General features: G+C 37.7%; 1 protein-coding gene across 1 annotated transcript in view; it reads left to right on the top strand.

Moving 5' to 3' along the window:
- The first annotated feature begins 8,780 nt into the window (after positions 1-8,780).
- The window catches only part of kcnj10a (potassium inwardly rectifying channel subfamily J member 10a), a 28,892-nt gene continuing 19,546 nt past the window's right edge, over positions 8,781-18,126 (top strand). Inside the window, exon 1 of the mRNA XM_084109816.1 lies at positions 8,781-9,389. The gene's annotated coding sequence lies outside the window, so the exon portion shown is untranslated. The remainder of the gene's footprint in view (positions 9,390-18,126) is intronic.

The raw sequence follows: 18,126 nt of genomic DNA, 5'->3' as shown, positions 1-18,126 counted from the left end.
TAAATGATGACTGCGATGTTCATTCTTACATCCAACAACAAAACACCTTAAAGGTGCAATGTGTGATATTTCTGAGGATATATTGACAGATATGCAAATATAAGATCCATAACTATGTTTTCAGTGATGTATAAAGACCTTACTTAATGAACCGTTATATTTTTATTACCTTAGAATGAGTCATTTATATCTACATAACCGCGGGCACCCCCTTCTATGAAGGTCGACATATCGTGACGTCATGTTTCTACCATAGCCGACAGCGAACAAACAGCGCTACAGAGCGCGTTTCGTCACTAACTTGAATGAGAAGCAGCAGAAAAAGACGCAGCAGAATACTCAGGTTGTCCCTGACTCTGCAAACGTGGAAAAAAACATGCTGTCTGAACGATGCCTCGGACATCGTAACGTTAACTATTTCCCCTTACCTAGCTGCTTTGATGCTCTCATCCATAGCTCTTATCTTATACTAACTAGCATGGAAACAGGCTATGGTAAAGCCAGTGAATAAAAGACTAACACAATGATGAACAAGTAAAAATAACAATCGCAATAACATGTGGTTTTACTGAATAATTAAGTAAATATAATTTAATATAAAATATAATATAAAGAAACCTCATTGCTTGACTTGCTACTCTCTGCTGACTCAGACGACGACATCTTCCGATCCTGCGTCGGCCGCCGTAGCTTCTCATTCGAGTTTTCAATTTGAGGGATACGCAGTGAGTAACTGTTTGCAATTCGCAAATCTCACCACTAGATGCCGCTAAAAATCACACACTGCACCTTTAATCGCTTACGAGACATTCTCTGACATACAGCTCCTCCAGTGTCGAAACATTTACATTACATTTATTTATTTAGCAGACGTTTTTATCCAAAGCGACTTACAAATGAGAACAATAGAAGCAGTGAAACTAACAGTTTAAAAAAAATAATAATAATAGAACTGAATAGAAGAGAAAGTGTTAGTATTACTGGATCAAGTGCTGTCGAAAAATAAGCGTCTTCAGGCGTTTCTTGAAAGTGGCGGACTCAGCAGCTCTGGTTGAGTTAGGCAGATCATTCTACCAGCAGGGAATAGTCATGGTAAAGGTCCGAGAAAGAGATTTTGTGCCTCTTTGAGATGGCACCACAAGACGTCGTTTGCTTGCAGAGCACAAGTTTCTGGATGGCACATAAGTCTGAAGTAAAGAGTTAAAGTAAAAGGGAGCAGAGCCAGTGGTTGTTCTGTAGGCAGACGTCAGTGACTTGAATTTGATGCGAGTGGCAACTGGCAACCAGTGCAATTTTGTGAGGAGAGGAGTGACGTGCTCTCTTCGGCTTATAAAAGACCACTCTGGCTGCAGCATTCTGGATCAGTTGCAGAGTTTTGACCGTGCAAGCAGGAAGACCAGCCAGGAGAGCATTACAATAGTCCAGTCTGGATAGAACTAGCGCTTAGACAAGGAGTTGTGTAACATGCTCTGATAAGAAGGGCCTAATCCTCCTAATGTTGTACAAGGCAAATCTACATGACCGGGCAGTTCTAGCAATGTGGTCTGTGAAGTTCAATTGATCATCAGTTACCACTCCAAGGTTCCTGGCTGACCTTTATGGAGTTATGGATGACGAGCCTAGCTGAATGGTGAAGTTGTGGTGAAGTGTTGGGTTGGCCGGGACCACAAGTAGCTCTGTCTACGCAAGGTTTAGTTGAAGGTGGTGGTCCTTCATCCAGACAGAAATGTCTGTCAGGCAGGCTGAGATCAGCTACCGTCGGATCGTCAGGCTGGAATGAGAGGTAGAGTTGTGTGTCATCAGCGTAGCAGTGATAGGAAAAGCCATGTTTCTGAATCACAGATCCTAATGATGTCATGTAGATGGAGAAGAGAAGTGGTCCCAGCATTGAGCCCTGAGGCACTCCAGTAGCTAGATGTTGGGTCTTAGACACCACACCCCTCCACAATACCCTAAAGGACCTACCTGAGAGGTAGGACTTGAACCATTGAAGTGTGGTTCCCGAGATGCCCTTCATCTTTAGGATTGACAGGAGGATCTGGTGGTTAACTGTGTCAAAGGCAGCAGACAGATCCAGCAGGATAAGAACTGAGGATTTGGAAGCTGCTCTTGCCAGTCTCAGAGCTTCAGTTACTGAGAGCAGGGCAGTAGCGTTGTCGGGAAATTAGTTTCGCGTACCTACCCCTAAGTGATAAAATAAAATAAAATTCTGTATCAAAATTTATAAGGAAAGCCCAGTACTTTGTTTAGGCTTGGTTTGTAGGGAATTACAAACCTGCGCAAATATATTCAAACGCACATAACTATAGAACCAATTCTTAATGCGCATGTGAACGTCATCAGCGTTTCTCACAGGTTTGCGTTTAAAGTCTGTGTAGAGAGAATGGTGTCGTCTTAGCGGCCCCTAATTTAATAACAAATGATTGCTGCGACGGAAGCGAATCAATCAAAACTAACTTTAGCTGGAAAATAACTTTATTAAACCGCTATAAAGCCAAAACAATCTTACCTTAAATTATAAGTTTATCTCTGTAAAGCTGCTTTAAAACAATCTACATTGTTAAAAGCATAGATATAATATAATAAAGGCTATGAGTCTCTTCCGGCATCACCGTTCGGCCATCTTGTCACAGGCAGGCTCTGATGTAAGGTGAGTGATCAGCACGAACACAAATACTCTTATCTCGCTGAAATCTTGACGGATTTACAAACGGTTTGGTTTCTTACAAACGTTATTAACGTGGCTATAATTCCGAATGCTTGAACATGTATGTTATAATTATTCATATGTATGAAGTGTCATAACTACATCTCTGACGTTTATAACAAACCAAACCGTTTGAAAATCGGTAGAAAATTGAGCAAGTTATGGTTATTTAAAAGTACATGCACCATAACACAATGTTACGAGTGAGCGAGCGTATGTGGCAAGATGGCCACCACGTGCGAACGTCGACCTCCATTGGCCAGCAGCGCGCACGAGACATCTAGCCTTTATTATATGATATCTATGGTTAAAAGCGCTATATAAATGAAGATGACTTGACTTGACATTTAGGCCACGCCCACCGAGGGGGACAATCCAACCGTCTCCATTATCTTTGCATTGCAAGAAGCTGCCTTGTCATTTCTGACTTATAAAACATATAACAATGTCTAAAAGCTGCTATGTGACAAGGTGTACAGCAAACAAGCTAAAAAACACAGAAATACGTTTTTATAAGCTGTCGACCCCCAAAAATTATAGTGGATAGTGGATAGGCAATTAAAAAAGTGTGCAACGTGTCATATTACTCTGAGAACTACTTCACTTGAGGGGAACGTAATCGGTGACAGGATAGCTTAGTTTACAGAAATATAATATAATGTGGATATTTTACTTATACAGTGACAAAATGTTTACTGCACATGCTATTTTTTGGGGGGTCGACAGCTTATAAAAACGTATTTCTGGGGTTTTTTTTAGCTTCTTTGCTGTACACCTTGTCACATAGCAGCTTTTAGACATTGTTTTGTTTTTTTGTTATAACTTATAAGTCAGAAATGACAAGGTGGCAGCTTCTCACAATGCAAAGTCAATGGAGATGGTTGGATTGCTATGAACTATGTCCTATGTCCTTGCTTCAAGTTGCAGTTTCTGATTGGCTAAGAAATAGATAAACATAGATATATTCCACACGTATACAGACAGACTGAAGCATATCTCCATTGATTATGCATCTGGCACTCGGACCCTGAAGTTAGGTACGTCGCGGCCTTCCAGGTGGCAGATTTGGATTGCTGGGCGCCAACATGTCCAGAACAACCACTTCTTTCTCTGAAGGAGAGCTACACTTTAGTCTAACTGGAAAGTACGGCTTTAACAAATAAATTGTACATTAAACTATTGGCTTCAATGACCCCTATATGTTTTAACACGTTGAAAACCTTTCTCAAACACAAAGTCCATATTTCATTTCTGGAAGCCGGGATAAAATAAGCGAGCACTGTTACTGCATTCAGATATCAAATACAGACATTAGAGAATACATGAAAAGAACATTTCAGTAATCACACTGGTAACTTCTATAACAAAGTAAAATCTCCAGAGAAGTCATTCAACTCATTTGATATTTAGAAGGAAACATATTAATATCTTAATTATAATCACTCATTACATATACATTGAAGCAGCAGTGCATTCCACAGCCTTCAGCATAATAGGTCCCCTTTATCATCAATGAAGAGATAGAAAGAATGAAAGAAAGTTATATAGATAACAGAAAACACACTGGACTTAACGCTTTGTTAACAAGAACAGTTTTCTCTATTAGTCATCAATGAAGGTGACATTGACGTTGTTCGTGATGTCAGAGATTGTACATGCTCTCGTTTTGCTCTCAGACATAAATTCGATCTTTGTAGATCAGAATGAGTTATGTGAGATCATATCTGGAGAATCCCCCTCCAGTGTCACGCATGAAACCGGTGACATCCACAAGAGTGAACTTGAAGGACTTTATTGTTGTAACGTGCTCCTCCTGAAACTGAAAATCAGATGAGCTATTTGAGGGGACGTGCCGTTTCATATTAGGTGTAACAAGTTGAGGACAAAATGCAAACCTGTCCGTGTCCTGCACGTGAAAGACAGAAAGCAGTTATACTGAGAAAAGCAGAAAGAGATGACTTGAGATAAAAGACCTCTATCATCCAATTCTTCACGTGAGAAATCATCTTGCTGCCTTTTCCTTTCAAACAGTGAGATGTTTCAGTAACAGGCCTTCAGGAAAAAGAAGATGCATTCTGAATTCTCCTTGAACTCATAATTAGATGAGGGGACATGTGTCACCAATAACATGGAGGAAACTGCAGAACAAACCTAAAAAGACAGATTGTGAGATCTTTATAACATCAAGTCAGGCCAGTTTAAACAATGTACATCGCTTCAAAGCAGCTTTACATAAAAATACTGAAGTGTTAATGTCTGAAATGGATAGATACATGTATTAACATGCAGCTAACTGGTGGCAGGTGATTATTGGTTATTGAAACGAACAGACTAGAATCTCAGTCACTGTTTTCTGCCTGATAACTGCAATAAAACAACAGTCATTAAAAAACAAGGCTTTGAATGTGTTGGAGACTCTTGACTCAGGATGAAGAGCATCTTATGAAGGGATTGGATGTTTCAGTCTTACTTATGGACGGTGTTACAGCAAGATTCTTAAATCATAACAGCTTTCAGCTCATGCATTTGACATCATTTGGAATAAAATAAAAATAAAAAAACTGGTTAAAAGTTACTCTTGTTGCTCCAGAATGACTTACTTTCTTCAACTGAACAAAAAAGGAAACGTTTTGAAGAACACAATTCTACTGAAAAACAAGTTTTATGTGAAGGACAGAAGTCATCACTCACTGGTAGCTACTGCATTTTTCACATTGTGTACCTCAATGTTTCACCTCTTTGATCCCAAGTCAGGTAAAAAATGTGAAATATGAGCAAAGCCCCATTGACATCCAGTCTCTACTTGCTAAACCCTTTTAAAATGTTTAGGTGAAAAGAGGCAGACGAGACCTGATGTGCAATTATCTTGTTTATGAGGCAGGATGTTTGAATCGCAGAGTATATACTTATATCGTTTTTGTTTTTTTTAAATAGTATGTTAAGCAGTACACAACATGCAACCATAAACATGGTACACCTTACTGGGTTGCATGTATAAATCATGATGTTAGTTAGCTATTTTCTCATTTATGTATTTAGTTAGTTTTCCCCTCCATTTTGTGTAAAAAAGTAAAACTTTTCAGTGTGATGAAAAAAGAGAAGCAAACTAATGAATTGAATTCATTCAAAATGCAAATAGCATACTATGCATTGTATACATACATATCACAGAAATAGTAAGCAGTTTGTTAGTGTGCTAATACAAACATAGCCATACCCTAGTTGTCCAAGTACTCTTGATTCTGTCTATACTGGGGATTATTTGTGCAGTACCGCCCTCTACTGGAGGTTCACATTCTTAGCTCTTTTTCTGAGCTTTTCAATAAAGACAGAGGATTTGGGAAACTGTTTCAAGAAGAGAAATCCGAACCAGCCAGGCTGTTGATGCATAACATGTCCATGGACTTTTTAAATACATTTTATTTTAGGCGTTGTCTCTGTTGCTGTTTTTTCACCACTAGCCTGCAAGTCATAAAAGCTGCATGCACAATTATAAAATAATTAGCAAAATTATGTTTAATAGAGTATTGCATGTCACACCACAGAGCATGTGTGCTTCCCAAAAGTGTTAATGCCAAGTTGTCAACCATAATGTCAGAAAAAGACAGAATGCATGACAAAATATTATGATGCAACATTGAACATTTACCCCCGGTTTCACAGACAAGGTTTAAGACTTAAATGCATATTTGAGCTGTTTTATCTGAAAGCAACTTGACCCGATATATCTTAAAATATGTCAGTGTCATTGTTTTGTCTCAAGATGCTAATGTTTTTCTAGCATGTTAAATAAATCTACTTAAATGTCCTAATTGAACTAAGGTCTAATCCTGGCTTAATCTAAGCCCTGTCTGTGAAACCAGGCCATAGTCTGAGTTAATATTACAGAGAATGGACTCCTACCAGTTGGAAGGGTCTCTTTACAGCCACAGGAGGGCTCTAGAGCGAAGCGTTCCTAAGAGACCAGGGAGCTGATCGCAGGAATGGAGGAACATGAGGAGAATCCCTTGGCTGAACCATGAGGCCAGCTGTAAGTTACAGGAGTTAACACAGTCAGAGCACTGATTATTACCCTAATAAGACTTCCCTCGCTGATTGTCCAAATAAAACTTCCCTGACTGAAGGCATAAAACTTCACTGAGCGGCTCCCTCGGACAGAAGATGGGCACCGCTATCCCAGACATCCTAATGGTTTCCTCTTTCTTTGAATAAAAATCCTGAATGAAAGTCCCAACGCTCGGTGTGTGCGTGTTTGTGGACTGGACTACAAAAGCATTGAAACTCACTATAAAGTTCAGCTTAGGTGGTATAAACTGAACTGCAGAAAGGGTATGATACTGAATTGAATATCAACGGCTCAGAAGGAGACACTTAAGGGAGAAACTGAGAGAGGGACGGAAGTTGAGTAGGAACAAGCAAGTGAACCATGTGTTCAGTAAACAAACGGAGTGTGATGCCAGAAAAAAGGGTCAACAAAGAGAGGGAACAAGGAGGAAAAAGCCTCTTCCGACAGAGCCAAAAGGAGTCCTGACCGACTTACATCACCTCTGCTTCCTTTTGAGCCTCATTCTGTTCTTTTCCATCCATCCTTTCTTCTCTTGTTTATCTACATCCTCTCATTTGCATCTTACATCCATGACTGGGTGATTCAGGTTGATTGGGACACTTTTTCTCAACACCAATGGGGAAAAAAGTGTTTCAGTCAACCTGAGAACACCTTAGGATAGCCTACTTGGATACATTGTTTTTAATGTATTATGTCGATTAGGGTAGATTTCATACTTAAGTAATGAGGTCTTGATTTCGTTGATTCTCAAATAATATTGAAACTTACCGAACCTCAGGTTCTTTCTGGCCCAAGAAAATCCCGCGTTCTGGCAGATGGGCGGGAACTCGAGATTGATGCGCGTGTGAAAAAGAGTCTCGTGCCGTCGCGTGAGGATTAATGTGTCTGCTCCGTCTATAGGGCACGCGATAAATTTAACTTCCGCCACAACAAGCTTCAGCATGTTGTCCAGCCTTCAGAAATAACCTTTAGGGTGTAAATAATTAAATTTCATTAGTTGGTATGACAGCCACTTGTTATTGTTCAGCCTAGTTTTTAGATGGTGACGCCAACAACAAATAGCCTTTCAACATAAATGAAACCGCTACAGAGCTTTTATGTGTGATGGATAACTGTATTTAGAAAAAACTTTTGTAATAAAATAAAAATAAAAATACACATTATTAGGCCTACATTGTCTGCTGCCTCAACTTCAAATCAAGCGCGACGCCATTTTTACGTTTTTGCCAATACATTCTGCTGACGTGACATTTAAAATAGATCACCCCCCCAAACAAACAAATATGTGACATAAATTAGCTCGATCTTTAAAAATGTATTTAGGCTATTTTTCCTCCCACAAACATTGGGTTGTGTGTGTGAAAATAAGACCTTATAACCCACTGGCCCTTGTACCATTCAACTTCTATTCTTTAGCCTACAGACAAGTTTTAATTAGAAAATAAATAAAATAAATAAATATCTAGACCCTAGTATTTAAAAAAAAAAAAAAAAAAAGATCTAAAAAAAATAATCTCCACATTATGCTTAAATTAAATAATAAAGTAAGCTCAAATTTTCATAGGCCTACATTTTTTTTGTTTGCTTTTTATTATTTTAGTTGTAGCCTGTTAGTAATAAATAGTGTTAGCCTACATAATACAAATAGCTAAGCTACTTAATATAGTCATTCTTTTTCTCTGCCCCTTTCAGCGCCTCTTTTCAAAGGTTTGCACCTGTTTTCTGCGCAGTTATTCATGCGGACTTGGATCAACTTCAAAGTCATGTCACTTTAAAAGTCGCAAATTCCGCTTGGATAAAGAAATCAAGGGGGAAAAAATCGCCACAGAACAAATTCAACATCCGAGGTCGCATGTATAAATAATGAACGTGTCGTCCGAACAATAGCAACATACAGTTTGTTCATTTCGACATATTTAAATCAAGCAGAAAAGTTGACAAAGGCTGAACAGCGGAGGAGCTCAACAAGGGCTCTATTTACAGACGGAGGAGGAGGAGCGGAGGGCCACTGAATTAATGAATTAAATAGTGCTGAGGCGCTGAAAGTACGTATTTTCATCAACAATGAAAGGCAGGACTGAGAGGAGAGGAGAAAGTTTTCAGATAGAGCTGCTAACAAAACTTATTGAGCAGTTCCACTTAAGACAAGACAAGAGATAGAAAGATAGCGAGGAGGATTGAGAGAAAGAGAGAGAGAGAGAGAGAGAGAGAGAGAGAGAGAGAGGGCATTACATAATAAATCGGTAACATTCGACCGGGACGAGGACCGACTGACACTTAACTTATTACTGGGGTCGAACCGATTATATATAATTTTTTTTAGCTTGACCGATTGCATGACAGTTTAGGTAGTGCATTTTTAAAAATAGTGTTACTAGTTTCAAATTTGTTTATTGAATATTAACATGTAGAATTATGAGACCTCCGCAGCTTGTCAATCTCCTGGCGCGGATGATGATGATGTTGACAAAGTTGTCAGGCACGCGCTTATCTTCATTCTGAACGCCTTCTCAACTTTCGCCTCAAATTCTCCTCTGATGTGTCCTGATATCGGAAAACAGCAGTAAACTGTTGCAAATCACAAATAGAGCTCTGCGTTCAAGTCCTCAGTTAAAGGTAAGTGCTGAAGTAAACCTTGTGAGGCCTAGCGGTTGTGTGCTGAGATTGTGTTCATCTTTATGAAGCCATAAGCATGCCGTTTATTTGAAAAATGTGCAGTTTTGAATCCAACAACATTTCTCATCCTCAAATAAGTCAAGAGATTGAAGAAGATCCTTGCAAGGTAGATAACTCCATATGAGACCGTTGAAACAGGTGCATGTCAACAAGATACATTATGGTTGTTCATGTAAAATCATATATCATTGATAATAAGAATCAGGGTGACAATGTACAGGTAGTATAGTGTTTTGAATATTGAGTTGTTTAGCCTGCTGACTGGTTGTTCAAATGTCCTGTTACATGTTTAATTTGTCATTTAATTAGCTAAAATTAGGCATTTTCTCTTTATGTTAGTCAATATTCGATTACTTTAGTTTTATTTGAGTTTGTATTCATATTTTAATGCAAGATATATTTATCCTAAAAAACAATGGATTCCCTAACTTCATGTTTATGAAAAATTTGACTGTGAAATTGAAATTTGAAAATGCCCCCTTTTTTTTGTTTTGTTGCCTGGTATTGGTTTTGGTCTTGTCAAATGCATTTGTCTGAAATTAAACAACACTTTAGACATTTAAATATCATCGTTTTTGGTAGCACTTTATTTTACAGTCCTGTTTCCCATGATGTACGTATTACAGTAATTACAATAACTGTGTAATAACTAGGAACTAACCCTGAACTTACCCCTAAACCTAACCTGAACTCATGTAGTTACCTTATATTACCAGTACTTTCTTAGGGAAGTACACTGAAAGTCTGTAAGTACACATACTGTAAAATAATGGGTTACACTTCATTGTTACAGTGTAATTATATATTTAATTACTGAGTAATATTAAGCAACTACATGTTCTTACTATAGGGTTAGGGTAGGATTAGGGTTTGGTTGAGGGTTAGTTGCATGTAATTGTGCATAATTTACTGTTATTACTATGGTAAATACATGTAACATATGTAACTTATAACTCTCCCAAATCAAAAATTTCAAGTGACCGATAACATCTAAATTTTTCAATTGGCCCAAGTGAAATTCTTGTTGCAATAGTCTGTTAACATTGGCTCAATGAGAAATAATACGTCAGACTAATTGAAAAATTTAGATGTTATCGGTCACTTGAAATTTTTGACTTGGGGATGTAATTTTTTTTTACAGTGCACTGTAAAATAAAGTGTTACCAAATAATGTGCAACCTGTTTTTTTTTTAAGTAGATTGATTTATAACTAGAACTTTCAGTGTTTAAAGCTTTTAAATTCAGTTACAGTTCGCTCAATTAAATAACGCTGCTTCTGTTTCATGAGCTGCAGAGAAATAACATTTACAGATGCAGAGATATAAAAGAGGAGGCATATCTGCCACTATCAAATCATTTCATAGGCTTTGACTGAAACACAACATTGCGTGGGTCTTTTCTTTTTTTTCTTTTTCCTTTCAACTGATCTGATACGCTCCCCATGGCTCTTTCTGGCAAACATAACAACTGTGAAAGTTTTTGGATTTCCTCTTTGGACTGTCCCCCCCCCCCCCCCCCCCCCCCCCCATTCATTTCAACCTGGTTATTTTGGAGATTTAAACCAAGCTATTAATGAAATAAATAGACCAGACTGCTTGCATAGAGATAATGTGCAATAGATTAGTTCATAGAGATAATGGATCAAGGAAATGGTCAAGGAAATGTTGATCTGTTAAGTGTCTCGATTTGTTGGCAGAGTGATTTCCAGAACACTTTGCACTGGATCAAAGACGTCAAGCACATTTAACTGTGACTGTGAGAGCTGGATTGGATCTGGTGAATAGAGGAAAGTAAAAGTTTGTACAGCCACAGAATACTGATGAGAGACTTTAATATCGGTCTGTTTTTCGGTCTGTCGATCTCTCAATGTCATTCTTTCCTTTCCCTCTCTCTCTCTCTCTCTCTCTCTCTCTCTCTCTCTCTCTCTCTCTCTCTCTCTCTCTTGTAAGCCCAACTAAAGGTCCAATAATACGGGGAAGGTTTCTGCGCGTTACTGTTTTTCCTTTTACCCAACACAACAAGATTAAATGAAATACATTTTCTCATATATGTATTACCTCGCTATTTCATCTGACTCCATAAATGAAAAAGGTTTTAATGATATCTGAGCATCATTAAAAGTGAACGAATGTTTGATTATTCTTTTCAACTCTAAGTATGTTTTACCCGTTCCAGATTAGGAAACTGTCGCTCAGAGGTCCTCACGTTCCTCACTGCGTCTTCTGTTTAACGCAGGTCTCACGTTCACAAGCTCATCAGTTTTGATCACCAAACAGAGGTAATTGCTATTTACCTGAGATCGGTCACATTCACGTATCAAAGATACTGTGGTATAGCCCCCATGGAATTGCATACACTTGAATTTAACTTAAATGTTTACTTCAGTAGAGGTATGGCCACTATTACAGATATAAGCTGACCAACATTACTTCTCTTATAATAGCTTTGGATTGGCCATGCCGTGGTTTCCTACGTACACTTTTCTAAAGTAACATTAAATTAAAACAGAGGTAATTAGACACACCCAGATTTAGATTGGTCAAGCAGCATTTGCTGCCCTAAACGAAAATTCACTTCTTGTCTTTGTAAACAAAGTACACTTGAATTAGTGCCAAATATTAGTCTTCACTAATCTGACGCAAAACTTGCGGGAACATACAAATCCGTTTAATCTATTTGGGAAAACAATTTCAGAGTCAGTCGGAATAAAATCTAATGTTTACAAATTTATTATGTCAGGTAAATGAATCATGCCAATTTCATAATCAGTTCAAAGATAATAAATACTAAACATCAAACGCTCTTCGAACCTGACATCAGAAAATACATCACGGGCTAATAGGCTCTATGCTTCCGCGTTTTGTCTCAGCCCGCCCAGTTACATCCGGTGCTGCGTCGGAAGCCGTTTTTGCATTCGGTGGAGATAATGGCAAATTACACTCGCTGTTTACAAGAACTTTCAGCGGTTAATGTGAATGGTGTTAACAATATTGTGAGGCAGTTAGAGTAAGAGTAAGAAAGAGAAGGGCTTTAAATTATATATTTCGAGCTACATCGACAACTTTGAGTGCGAGTATTCTCTCATATCATGCGAAATCCGACTAGCGAATCGGTTTCTAAAATCGTTGTCTCCGTTTCTGAGAAAATAAATTTTATGAAAGTTTTGCCGCTAGTACACTTCGCTATAGACGCGATAGATTCTACCGGAAATACATCAGCAGCGTTCATGCATAGAGCGTATTTGAGCTACAAATCGCCAACATGAGTTCACAGTGGGAATTTGCATTAATCACCGTCCCAGACTTACTGGGGACAGAGGTTGATTTACATGGAAACATTTGCTAATAATGTTCATTTACATTGGGTTTACACCTTTTAGAGCAGGATGCCATTCGCCTGGAAGACCCACCCTCCTCTATGTGCGAGTTATCTCTAAACTATTAAAAACTTTATTACCTTTTGGTTTACTTCTGTGGGAATGAGACCTTTGTACCAGTTGCACTGAGACATTTCAAATGATACCAAACATGTGTAATACTGTATGATAATTATTCACATTAAACCATATATAGATTCTTGGGTGAATGTTGGTGATCTCAGCATGAGAGATAAGGAATGGGGGAAGAGGGAAAGAGATGTAGATTAGGATGATTCTGAGGTGAGACCTGCGTCTCGAATGGTGATGCTACCTTCACAAGAGTGAGTTCAAAATGTTAATTTCCTTTGTTCTCTCAGAGAGTTGCCCTCTCTTCCAGTTTCTCCACTCTCTCTCTCTCTCTCTCTCTCTCTCTCTCTCTCTCTCTCTCTCTCTCTCTCTCTCTCTCTCTCTCTCTCTCTCTCTCTCTCTCACACACACACACACACACACACACACACACACACACACACACACACACACACACACACACACACACACACAGACACACACACACACACGCAGTGTTGTATTTTTCAATGGTGGCTTTTGTCTCTTTCATCTCTTCTCCGAACAAAAGGATTCTTGTGTATACAGGACAGGGAGTGAGAAAGAAAGAGATTGAGGGAGGGAAGAGAGGAAGAGTGACAAAAAAAGTCAAAGACAGTTTGTAAACTGCGCAGTGAAACTATCATGGCTTATTTAAGTGTGTTTTTTGACGCTCTCTGTCAAGTCATGTCAGCACACATCAGTGCGTATTTGAATATAATATGAGTCTGGACACGCCTCCTTATTCTTTAGGACTGTTTTGCACATTGTGGGACATCAATAAAGTCATAAAATAACAAATTGAAATATGTAAATGCTGACAGATTTTTCCAGTTCCTCTAAATAGTATTGAAGGAGTTTGCATGCATTCTGGACACTTTATATTCATAGTAAAATATTTGTGCGTAGGCTAAATGTACAAGCATTTATTTATGCCTTTAGATCAAAAGGTCTTTGAGAGCATGAGAACCACACATTCAGTGTCTGCTGTATGTACTGTACTTGTGTGCGCGCGTGTGGGCGCGTACTCGCCGGGGTTCAGAGGTCAGTTGTGTGTACACTCTGCTCATAACACGTGTCTCAACGAGGAACCGCCTCGTCCCGTTAGTATTCAGAGCACAGAGAGCCAGACAGATACCTATTCATTCTCTCAGTGTGAGTCCAGAGAGAGAGAGAGAGGTCAGAGAGGGGAGAGCGTATCAGATCGCCCTGGTACTCATTCATTTCATTTATTTATTTTATTTGGTGCGGAAGGCAGAAGCTGAGTGAGACTAAACTACCACTTAGACATTTAAACAAGAGAGGGAGATCGAGAAGAGGGGGAGATTGAACATAGTGCTTGAATGGAAAGTCAGTCCTTGTGTAACTTCACTAAGATATCGCCGCTGTCCGTATCGAACATTTTAGAGGTTGATCTTTCGTATTTCAGGAGACTCAATGGAGTTTTTAGTTATGCTTTTGTTAAAACATTAACTTTGTATTTGCAGTTTGTCCTAAAATTCACAGATGAAGCACATGATTCAATTGTTTGACATCCAATAAGTGTATAAAGCTATAAATTAAGGCAGCGGCTATTTATACTATAGTGAAAATAGCAATAGATTCTATTTACACTAAAATTATATTTAAAATATGTAAAAAAATAGAGTATTTTCTTTGCAATAAGTGTAAATAGTTAGATGCTATTTATACTTATAAATTGTGGCAGATACTATTTGCACCTCAGTATTGTTGCATATTAAACGGTATGGAATACTTACATGGTGTAAATTATTATATTTATTAAAATGGATTTATTATTAAATAAATCATGCCACCTTATTGTGACAATAAAGCCCTCCCTAGACCTAACCCTAACCCCAAATGATAAACACTTTATTTTTTAAACCCATGTTAGACACTTTATTTCCACTTTTCAAATATTTTCTACATTTTTATTGAAAATAAATGCCTTTCCGATCTGATATGTGATGGGAAAAGGGAGTAAACCGAGTTCAGCTAAAGGCGGTTTCGAACGTGGGTCGATTTGCATCAAAACTTTCTATCACGAACCTTAGCCCTGACAATCCAGCGTCTTTTGTAATTTTGTCTGGCCCAATCATACGTCAGTGGGCGGAGTCAGTGTTAATAGCCTTTGCTAACAAGGTGGACTAAATAGTATAAATAGACACTCCATAAAATTAATTTATGGCTGCTCCGATTATTGATCCTGTAAGAATTTAATGAGCCAAATACATTTATATAGTGCTTTTCACAACACACATTGTTTCAAAGCAGCTTTACAGAAAAACATTACATGATGTTAAGTTAAGAGTCGCTTACAGTCGCATTTTGCAGTTTACAGCTGGGAGTTTTTGTTTTTGCAATGATACAAGCAATCAAGCAGTTGAGATTTGCTATATTGCTTTACATGAGGTTCCTGTAAAGTAACATGCATGCAGGTAAAGTTAGACATACTTTATATAAGGCACTGGGTGATATTATATAAAAAATGAGATTTTAAGATACTCTTAAAGATATATATAGGCTATATATATCTTTAAGAGTATCTTAAAATCTCATTTTTATATATACACTTATATTAAGGATTCACTTGATTGCAGACTAGGAATCTTCTGAAACACTAGTGAAGACTGGCATCTCTTTTCTTAGGAGAAACACTTTTCTCCATCATTTTCATATCAGTGTGTTTGAATCAGCTGGTGTTTTGGTGGGTTTTTTTAGTGGATGTATGAAGTCAGTTCTCCACAAGTTGTCAAAATTAATATAAATAAATAATTTTCAAATAAAAACGCTTCAGAATGAAAGATGATGCATTATGCCTTTTTACACTTACTAAAGATTAAATATTTTATTTCTTTAAAAATGATATGATCAGTAAGTTATGACAACATGTGTTTTTACATTGCTTTAACTCATCAAAATGAGTTAAGCAATTTACACAGTTATACAAGATTCAACTCATTTTTAAAGTCAGTTTAATGTCATTTAAGTTGAAATTACTTCAAAATTCAAGTTGATTCTACTTAAACTTTTAAGGCAGAAACTATTTATTTTTTTTTGTTGTTGCTGTGTGCATGTCATGTAACCGACCATTAATTGACTTGAGAATTAGAGAACCATGGACATGCAAATGTGCTGTTAAATTATTTAAATATTAATCTAAAATCTCATGTATGTAAAGAAGTCAAAGAGGTTTTGACAAAACTTTGGGAATTCTTGTTTCAAAGAATTGCTTAAAGAGATAGTTGAATGTAAATGTAAATTCTGTCATCATTTACTCACCCTTATGTCGTTTTTGAACACATGAGTAGATATTTTGAAGAATGTTTATAACCATACAGTTGTGGGGAACCATAGAATAATAATAAAAAAAAATAATAAAAAAAACATGGAAGTCAGTGGGGTCCAACAATTGTTTGATTATAAACATTCTTCAAAATTTCTTTCTATGTGTTTTGAGAAAACTCACACAGGTTTGTAACTTGAGGGTGAGGAAATTATGACAGCATTTTAATTTTTGTCTGAACATTCCAAATACTTTGAGGCCACCGTAGATTTATTAGAGAAAAGCAAAAGTAGTTTGTGATGGAGCTTGAAAAGTTTCTCCTATGCTATTGGTTCTTGACTAGTGTATGATTGTGTTGTGAAGTAAAATTTGGGATTAACAACATCCAGATAGACAATGTTTGGCTTGCATACACACAACGTTGGAGCTAAAGCCGTAGAAGAAGTGAGTGAACCGTTGCAAAAGCTGTCCAAGCAGCATCTACCTTGAAGTTTCTAAAGGTGAATGGTTGGGAAACGTCATCCTCAGTGTAACAGAGGAATGCAGTGAATAATATTGTGGTGTTCTTTCCATCTCCTGCAGTTTTGTGTTTTTGGATGGTGAATAAGTCGGCCTTTTTTTCAAGCGAGCTCGGCATGTGAGTCGGTCTGCGTTGACGACCAGCCTTTAAATGAGAAAGGGCAGCTGCTTCCACTGTGTGAATGAGGGGCATTTAATGCGCTTGGGCAGCTGGAGGGTCTGAATGTAGAGTTAAGAAAGAGGAACGGACCACCACAGTCGGTTGGCCCCCCAAGCCCGGCCCTGTACCCCTGCCTGGCACACATAATCCTCGGGAGAGAAGGATGCGCTCACGTGTCCGTGATAAAGATCGCTGAGAAAGCAGCTTTCCTCGTTTCAGCTCTTAGAGAATATGTTTTTTAGAGACTCGCTAATGTGTCCCTAATGTGTCTCTCTTTACTTGGACGATGCACGTCTTTCAGATAGAGCTCAAATAGAGATAGAGCCCTCTCTCTTCCCATGTGCCATTCTTCTATAATACTACGAGACGACCTAGTTTTTACTGAAGGCGATAAGGTGACAGGTTTCTCACAGGGAAGATAACTGTTGGATCCGGTAATTCGTTAAAAAGAACAACTTTTTATGTCAGAGTAACTTGAGACTAGTTTTTGTAACCTACTGTGGCTTGTATGAGTCCCATCTGATAACGTCCAATGCTGCCCAGATAAATGAGAGAAATTAGTGGAATTATTTGCAAAGAATAAATGGCAATTAAATGAAAAGAAATGAAAGATCACAATAGTATTGCTGCAATACACTTGTTATAACAGCAAAACCTGAACAGTGAACACTCAAACAAAGAGATGTCTGGGTTACATTTTACCCCGCAAATACATTTAAAACATAAAACATGAACTATTTTAATTAATGACATTTTCTTGCATTAAAGAAAATTTATTGCATTAAAGAAAATCATTGAAAATAATGAGGAGATGGCAATACCAGACTACATTCTAAGACAATTAAGATATGCTTAATTGTCTTGAAAATAATGCCACAATACAAAACACTGTTATTTTTTCTTTCTGCAAAACATTATTTTTTAATGTCTTTTGTATGAAAACCTGCCATGTTGACTGAGTAAAAAGTACACTATGTTTGTAATGAATGAAGTTATTGTGCTATGAAGTGTCTGTGAACTGTTTAATATGGTGAATAGTTTGCTTCACCGAGAGATTGTAAAAATGTAAAACTCATGCCGAACTGAAAGCTTTAGCAATCTTTATCTAGAGTTTTAGATGAACAACTTCACCATCAATCAATATTTGCTATATATTTTAAAGGAGTTTAAGTCCCCCTGTAGTCAATCATTTTATCCCCTAAAACTCATCTTTGATCAGCAAAATGACATATTTAAACTTTAAAAA

This window comes from Abramis brama (genome assembly GCF_963993115.1).
Source record: "Abramis brama genome assembly, chromosome: 3".
Taxonomy (NCBI): domain Eukaryota; kingdom Metazoa; phylum Chordata; class Actinopteri; order Cypriniformes; family Leuciscidae; genus Abramis; species Abramis brama.
Note: the sequence above shows the minus strand (reverse complement) of the source record. Positions and strands in the feature narration are given on the sequence as shown.